The sequence below is a fragment of the Lolium perenne genome, chromosome 4 (assembly GCF_019359855.2).
Source record: "Lolium perenne isolate Kyuss_39 chromosome 4, Kyuss_2.0, whole genome shotgun sequence".
Taxonomy (NCBI): domain Eukaryota; kingdom Viridiplantae; phylum Streptophyta; class Magnoliopsida; order Poales; family Poaceae; genus Lolium; species Lolium perenne.
Window position 1 is genome coordinate 286741719 of NC_067247.2, and position 9064 is coordinate 286750782.

General features: G+C 44.5%; 1 long non-coding RNA gene across 1 annotated transcript; it reads right to left on the reverse strand.

Annotated features, from left to right (window-relative positions):
- Nucleotides 1–3335: 3335 nt before the first annotated feature.
- LOC127295662 (uncharacterized) lies at nucleotides 3336–8832 on the reverse strand. Its single transcript, XR_011743678.1, has 2 exons — nucleotides 7983–8832; nucleotides 3336–7129 (listed from the first exon to the last, which is right to left on the reverse strand). It is a non-coding gene; the product is annotated as an uncharacterized lncRNA (long non-coding RNA).
- Between the last annotated feature and the right edge of the window lie 232 nt (nucleotides 8833–9064).

The following is a 9064-nucleotide window of genomic DNA, read 5'->3' on the forward strand; positions in this document are numbered from 1 at the left end:
AGCCGATCGAGGCTCGTATTTAATGTTTACGTGTATGCCATGCAGGAAACTAAGCGAGGCATCTCCATCACCTTCCTGACCAGGTATAGGTCAGGTGGCACGCCCTTGCACCAGCATCGGACGTGCGTGCCGAGTCTTTGCGGGCCGTCGCTCGGAGGGACCAGGGCCAGCCGCAGTCCTGGGAGCCTCCCGGCTCTACTGTGTTACCTGTCGCTGCTCGCCGGTGGGTTTCTGACCGCAACACCTTCTTTGGCTTTTCCCATCAACCACGACAAATACTTGGGTTGTTCTTGCACGTTCTTACATAGTTTTGTGGAGATCGCCATGATGGCCAATGTGCGGTGTAGTCACTGGCTCGTTATGAGCTACTACCTCCATTCCAAAGCTTAAGTCTATATTTTTTGAAAAGTCAAACCAAGTAAAATTTGATCATTTTTGTGCTGATTTTTTTTTACGGAATCACATGTTATAGCGCGAGGTACACTTCAGCTAGACTTCATTTGCATAAACAGCACTGGGATTTAGCCGTCTTGGCAGCCTACAACAAATGACCAGGTGCGTGTTGCCTAGAAGTAAGTGGTAACGATCTTCGATTATCTTCAGTGAAACGACGTCCCTTCGCTGCTTAGAGCATCTCCACTCGTGCCCCCGTCGAGGCCCCCGGCGAGCGTTTTTTCCATCCGGATGGCGTAATTCGGCCCAGTCGCGCCCCCGGTTCCTCGTTTTCGTCCGGATTTGGCCCTTCATCCATCCGGCGAGCCCACGCCACCCCCGGCCCCCCGGGGAGCGCTCGGGGACTCCGGACGAGTGAAAAGCGGGGAAGGGCCCGATCTGTCGGTGACTCGACGCACGAACCCCACCGCCACGTCGCTCAAAATCTCCCCCACCCCTCGTATCTCTCTCGCCGCCGGCACCACCCCGCCGGCTTGGTGCCCAGAATCCGCCGCCCCTCCTTCCCCACCTGCCTATATTCCGCCGTCTTTGGACGACGGCCTATCTGGCTGCTCTTCCGCCGGCTTTGTTTTCCGGCACCTTGCTCCTCGTCGCTCGCGGCTCGGGTTGCCTCGACCACGCCGTCGGGTGTTCGTCCATTTGCCTCGCCGGCCATGGACTCGGACGAAGAGGAGGAGCAGATGTTCGTCGAGCTTATGCAAGAAGAGATGGCGACGGCCGCCCAAGACGACGAGCACAGGATGCTCCCGGGTTGCGTGGCAAGCATGTACGCGGGCCCGGCAACCGGGTCGACGTGGTGGGTCGGCACGAGGTCGCCGGAAGTGCAAGCCGAGACGGCGAATGGAGGGCTACTGCATGTTGTACGCCGACTACTTCGCCGACAATCCATTGCACGGTGAGAGTGTTTTCGGCGTCGTTTCGGGATGAGCGAAAGCTATTTACGCAAATTGTGTATGCCATCCGCCACTTTGATCCCTACTTCGGATGCAAGGCGGATTGCCTTTGGTTTGGTTGGATTTTTGTCACTGCGAAGTGCACGGTGGCTATGAGGATGCTTGGCGTATGGAGCTCCCGGTGATACTGCAGATGACTATCTTCGGATGGCGGAGTCCACCGCCCTTGATTGTTTCTACCGGTTACGCGGGGACCGTCATAGCGATGTTCGGGGACTATTTCTTGAGATCACCTTTGTCGAAGACACTCGGAGGATCCTTGCAACAAATGAAGCTAGGGGTTTTCCGGGGATGCTTGGAAGTATTGTTGCATGCATTGGCAATGGAAGAAGCTGTCTGTTTGCGTGGCGGGGAATGTACAAGGGTCACAAAAAAGGCTGCACCGGGATACTTGAAGTAGTGGCTACCCATGATCTTTGGATTTGGCACTCTTTCTTTGGTATGCCCGGATCCAACAATGACATCAACGTCCTAAAGCGCTCCCGGTCTTTTCCAAGCTTGTTGAGGGTCATGCTCCTCCGGTGGACTATGTGATCAATGGTCGGCACTACAACAAAGGATACTACCTTGCAGACGGTATCTATCCAAAGTGGGCAACATTTGTGAAGACTATCTCCAACCCTGGCATCCCCAAACTTTGCGAGTTTGTCAAGAAACAAGAAGCTTGCCGAAAAGACGTCGAGCGAGCATTTGGTGTCCTCCAATGAGAGATTTCTTTGTCGTCCGGTTCCCCGCTATGACTTGGTCCAAAGATCGGATGTGGGAGGTGATGAGCTGCGTGTGTGCCTACACAATATGATTATTGAAGATGAGCGAAAGCATCAGGTTCCTCTGGTGAGCAAGAAGCACCATATGAGAGAGAGGGTCCTCTTGCAGCCTAATCACCAGTGCCTCCATCATGGGCCGCCTTCTTTGCTATGCGCCGGGAGATTCGAGACTCTACAATGCATCAATTTCTTTGCAAGATGATCCGGTGGAGCACATATGGAGGCTCCGAGGCAACGCCAACGCCGACGCCAACTAGTCTGTCTTAATTTGTTTGAAAAATTGTGAAATTGTGTGCTTCATTTGTTTCAGCACTTGTTAAACATTGTACTGATTATCGCCGAATTTGTTTCAGCAATTTTCGTACTCTTGTTTGCCGAACTTGTTAAATTTTATGTTGAATTTGTTTGAAATATGTCAAATGGTCGAGGTTGGGGGTTTCCTGCCGGGGGGACGGCTGGAACTTCGGCGCTCCCCACGCCAAATCTTCATCCAATCCGGACGAAAATTTCGCCGGATTTGGGCGTGGGGAGCGCCAACGAGTGGGGATGCTCTTAGAACTCTTGTCGGTGTTTACCGGAATTGCATGTTATGGCCGACGACGACATGCAGGCCTGTCCGCCGGCCACGATCGGCCTTCATGGCCGTGCAAAAAATCCATCGTACGAGCCGGCACTGCATCAGGTACCAGATTGCCGGCACAAAAAAGTGCCGGCAAAGGCACCAAAAGTGTCGGCAAAGATTTTTCAAGGCACAAAAAAAAGTGCTGCGTTTATTCCAATCGAGGTAGATCTTTGCCAGCATTTTTAGAAAAGTGCCGTTAATTATATTTTAAGGCACTTTCAAAAATGCCGCTAGTTAGTATTGCCGGCACTTTTGAAAGATGCCATGGAATCTTTTTGCTGGCACTTTTCGAAAATGCCATAGAATCTTTTTACCGGCACTTTTCGAAAAATGTCACGAAATCTTTTTACTGGCACTTTTCTAGGGATACCATCTAAACTTTTTGCCAGCACTTTTAAAGGATGCCTACAATTACTTTTTCAGGCTTTTAATTCTGGTGCCGCTGATTATTTTCTCAGGCATTTTTAAGGTTGCTATACAGCCTGCAAACATTCAAGAAATCTACAATCAAGCATACATCACACTCAAGAAATCAAGCAATGTTTAAAACCAATATTTCCAAGCAATCTAGGTTTGAAACCAACATTTTGAAACATTCAAGGATTCACAATCCATGCATCTAATTAACTTCCATGACCAACAGTGTTCATCGCCACATCATGAACAATATGGTTTGAAACCATTAGATAAAATACACAACAAGATTCATCTAACATGGTTCATCTAACTGGCTTCCATCTTACTTATCTGACCAACAAGGCTCTTTGTTCCCGACTCGCTTGCTTGTTCCTCCAATGTCAGCATCCTACCATCACATCTAGAATAAACAGACTAAACACAGAAGTAGTTATGTTCCTTATATCAGGGAAGTAGATATATTACCCATTGCGAAAATAAAATCCAATTGCAGCAATAATGTGAAGAAAATCGTCTAATATTCGCACTTACAAATTCAGTAGGTCAAAAGCTTTCTGGAGCCTATTACAGGAAAGATATTAGAGTACAAAATAAAATCATTTGTAGCAACTAAATATTAGTTGGTTCTACACAGGTAATAGGCCAAATATTAGTTTCTTATATCAGGGAAGTAGACATATTACCCATTGCGAAAATAAAATCAAATTGCAGCAACTAGTAAGTAGTAACACATTATTTATCAAGTACATAGGTACCTTGGTATACAGAATAAAAAGTATACACATTTATAGTAAAAACCAGTGAGCTTAGGCACTGGTTGGTACTCGATGACCCTGTTTATTGGGCCTCATGTTTTAGCTTGTGGTGCAAAGGTCCTAAAAGCTTGGAACTAAGAAGCATGTCTCTGTTTATAGTTTGTCATTCAGGAAGAGTGCATGTTGTCAAAACTTTTTGAGTTGGAATCCAAACATTAAGCATTATCCTGTAAGGTCTCAAGCAAATCAAGTCATTTATATCCTGAGTTCGAACTAAGAAGCATGTCTCTGTTTATATCTGATTTTGCTTCATGACAAAGAGTCAAAGTAGGTACTGATTACTTTACATATGCCAAAAACTTGGTGCACAACTAACAAACACATATGTCTATTTTCCGTGATTAAATTTAACCTTATCCAGATCACAAACAACTATATCTTTGAAGGTTGTTTTGCCAGCAACTCAGGTTTTGCATTACAGTATAGCCAGAATGCCATTAGATAAATAACCATCTATATAATTTATGTTGATGTTGATGTATTGAACCAAAATTATGAACAAGCTTCTCATCCAGACCTTTCTGGTTCAGACCTCAGATGAAAGAAGTACTATTACATTAGTAACAAAAAAATAATAACTAAATAACAGTAGACGAATATGAAAAGGTTCATCATGAGAATGAATAATACTCCCAAATAAGCTTGAAACTATTCTCTCACCGTTATCATGTAGTGTTCTATATGCTTTCACAAAGCAAAGCAAGTAAACAACAGAACCTACTTTTGTGTAATAAAAGGGAATGCAAGAGACAAAGGAGTGGGATGGACCATACACCAAGATGTTTACAGATTTGGTGATGCAGAATCCAGAATATGTCAAATAATCCAGGCATGAAAGGAGTCAAGAGAAACCAATAAGTATACTATATACTTGTTTCTTTGTAGGATGCATATCTATATATGTTAAAGACAACACGTTTGACAGCTGCAGAGGAGGGAAATTGATAATGCTAGAGCTTTAAAAAATCATGGACATAAGACTGCTATAAGATATAAAATACAGCTTTGTAAAAATCTAACAGTATTAATCTAAATTGGACATGGCCATGGTTTATTAAACTAATAAAATTCCTTTTTTGTTTTACTAAATGAATAATTTCAATTGTTCAAAATCTTTTACCAAAGAAACAACAAGAACAAATATATTGTACGGCGATGAAGAATAACGCTCCCAAGCGTGTTGTAATGCCATACGAGATTGGTTAGAATGCGCAGCAAGCAAGAGAACGAGAAATATTATGGATAGTTCTCGTGCATTCTGATTGAATTACAAACTATATTTGTATCTTTCAAGTTTCAAGTAAGAGTATGATTCTCCTGAAGGATAACAATCACACATTTACCTACAGACTTGAACTATTAATTTTTGTAACGAATCTGATCTTGGGGAACTTGAGATTTGTTCTGCATTTAACATAGGATGACTAAATGGTTGTTGCTATACATGACAGTTAAAATTTGACCTTTTTTTCGTCTTCGAAAAAAGAAATTGTAGCTATAAAGCGCAAATATCTTGGAGACACACCCTACCTGCAGTCCTACAAGGGGACATTTGCGATTGATAAAATGGCGTGTGGGAGAATGTTGAGAGCTTGCGAGATATACAATCAGCACTTAGTATGATGTGGGATATGTAAGAAATAATAAATCAACGATGTTCATAGATGGAAATGACTGCATTACCTTTCCCCCACGCAGCATAATCTTGTCCTCCAGAAAATAGTAAATAAATGTCAGTTATCCGCTGACTACTTTGTTAACCAGTATAGCCATGCATTTAACATATTACAGGAAATGATGTGTTTCTTGACCTAAGTACACTTGGGCATATTATATTGAGAATAAAAGCAAAATTTCTTAATGTGAGAATTAATTAGAGCCTGCATTTCTTGTGTCTGCTTCACCGTACAAGTACCGGTAGTATATATATGTCTATATGCTTTTTTGAGCTAGTCTGACGACTCGTGATGAAACATATATGTATAAAAAAGGCAAACCTGGAGTCTTTGAGCATTAGCTTTTTTCTTTGGTGTGAAGTACTACGGTTAATGGGAGTGTGTAGTAACCATGATGTTCTTAATATGAAGAGATTAAAGTGCAAAGCTAGCAGACCTCATATCTTGGTGCAAGCCCCAATTCCCCTTGTCATGACCATGGATTCAACCTGGTATCATCCAAAGGAATAACAGACTCATTCATCTAACCTGTGATGTGAATATGGTTGAGGGATGCAGGTGTTCTAGCCTGGGTGGAAAACGGACTGCCAATCCTAGTACCGGCACCAGAATGTACATTTGTCAACTAATATTACTAGTATTGATTCTTCAGGCACCAGTGGTGTCCTATGTATCAGTTATGGTGCTGATTGATGATGTTTATCCAACTACTGTATGCAAGTGAAAAAACAAAATCATTTCAAACAGAGTGGGACTAAAGTGGCATATTGCACAAGTACAATGCTAAGGGAATTCCACGGCTATGAGATAGGAAGTGCGCATTGTATTTTAAAATGTGTTGGTGCTCAAATTTAGTCAGTGTTGTTCCAATAACCCTAAGGGCGAGACGTTCCACGGATATTTTTGGCTTCTCTCTGGGACTAAAAGAACTGCAATACTTGTAGCGACCGCGGTAAAAGGTTACCCAAAGTTCATTTTAGAAGCACAGATTTGAAAAAAAAAGGACAGCCCATTACCAGAAGCAAACAAAAACATAGCTCAGAACTTATAGTTTTTATCTACCTTGATCAGGTACAGGCACTGCGCTAGATAATAAATAGCTCCTAACAACCCTAAACACACAAATCAAGTAGACTGTCATTATATTTGATGGCATATTGAGAGGCAGTAATCCCACATGAACCAATTGAAAAGTTTGTGATTGGGTAGTGTGAGGAGAGCACAAGAAGAGCAATATTTTTCAAATATTTCAATATTGGACATTTCTAATCGCCAAAAGAGGAATGAACTCATATACAATTAGTACTCAGTACAACACGGAATATGTAGGAAATAAGAAACCAAGAAGGGAGCAAATTGAGGAAGATGGTTCTACTTCCTTGCAACAACATCAAGTTGGAGCAGTCGAGGTCCATCCCCGAAACCTCTGGATCATGATGGCATCAGTACCCAAGTCATTCAGGTGGCCCGGCAGGGATGCACATTTAAAAAGAAAGCAAAAAATTACTTATTGCCTGCAAATTATAGATCAAATGCATTTAAACTTTATATATCCGTTCAACTTTGAGCAAGAAATGGCATATTTTTCAAAATTAAGTCAAGATAGCACAAGAAAGACCTACACACCGAAGGCAAAATTCTATTTTATATATTAAGATTCCGGCACTCATGAAATAATCGAGCTCCTAGCAGGCCTTTTAGTCTTACCTATGGTGGACATGCTCTCTACAAGATGTACGTTAGATTCAGTGTAGGTACGTGGGGATGATTGTGAGGGCCAGAATGGAAAATGATCAATCCTATGATAATGTTTTTTGACCTACTAGACCACTTAGAATTGTATTTCTGCATATAAGTATAGTCAAACTGAGAAGACTGAATGCTAGAAAGCACCTATCATCCATTCTTATTTGGGCTTTCACATAAGATTTGTTAGTGTTGTGCAAACAAACAACAATCAGAACAGGAGACAAGGACATAAGCAACAATTGGCACAGTTCAGTATACTGAACAATGTCCATTCTGCACGTAGAACTATCAATCCTTCTATGTGCAGTAGATCCTCTTCGTGTCCATCAACAATCGTATACTGAACAATGTCCATTTGATTTTGGTGCTATCAATCAAATTATGCATTGCTATCAGTACAAACTCACTGCTAGTGGAGTGCTAAAACTGAGTCATGACATGAACTCGTAGTAGGGTTTTGGTCTCAATTTGAACAAGGGTAGTCAGAGGAGCCTGCCCTTTGATTCAAAGGAATTAAACAGACAGCTTACCTGCCCTTCTCGATCTCCCTGGATGCGGATGTTGCCAGCCTTGGCCAACTCGGACTGGGTACGCCCTAGCTGCTCGCTGAGGACACGCAGCCATCACCCGCACGTCGGCGAGGACCTGCTGGACCTCGACCCTCGCCGGCGACGGTGTGCGCCTCGGCCTCGATGCGCGTGGTCTGGTCGGCGATGCTCCATGCGAACCGCTGGTTGTCGACGAGGAGGCCCTGAATGTCGTGGTCCCTGGCGATGTTGCGGTCCTCGAGGCGGCCGCGGCGGGGTGTAGCGCAGCCACCCCGCGCGGGATGGGGTGGATGGCGTCGTCTGAGGGCTCGACGCAGTCGGCGCCAAGCCGCACGGCACAAAGGCGGGGGAGCAGGAGCACGGGGGCGGGGGTGAGAAGCATGCCGCAGATGGCGTACGGGAGAAGCACGAGGCGTGGCGGCGAGCGAACCGCGGCGGCGACCATGCCAAACCCCACTGCTAGGGTTAGCCGCGGCCTCGCTCTCAGGAGCGGAACGGTGGGACGCGGGTAGAGATCCAGTGGATGGGCGCAAGACGCAGTTGGCTCAGTGACTAGAGGCGGTGGAGGCGACCGGCGGCGGACACCCGCCGGCGGCGCATCCTAGAATCGATTCGCGAGAGAGAGGTAGGTGGAGGAGAGGAGCACGAGGACTGGGAAAGAATTGGGTCGGGTCGGTCGGATGTCAGCTTGTTATTTTGCATTTAAGCCCTTCACTTTTCGGAAAACAATGCCGGCACTTCAATAAAATGCCAGCAATAATCAAACATTGACGGCTCCTCCTAAAAATGCCGCTAGTTAGGTCATAATTTAAGGCACTCGTCAGAAAGTGCCGCTAATCACTGGCATTTGAGGCATCTTTACTATTAAATGGGAGTTGGTCGTTTGACACTCAACGCACTTTGGTGGTCGTCATTGAAAAGATCCTGGCTATACAATCTATTCTCCCTACACCGCTTCGTCCGATCATGTCAAACACCAAATATCCCACGCACAAGTTAATTATGGTATAAAAATCAGTCACAATTTTTCACGGTCCGCTTCATGTGATTACTTTTCCACTCCT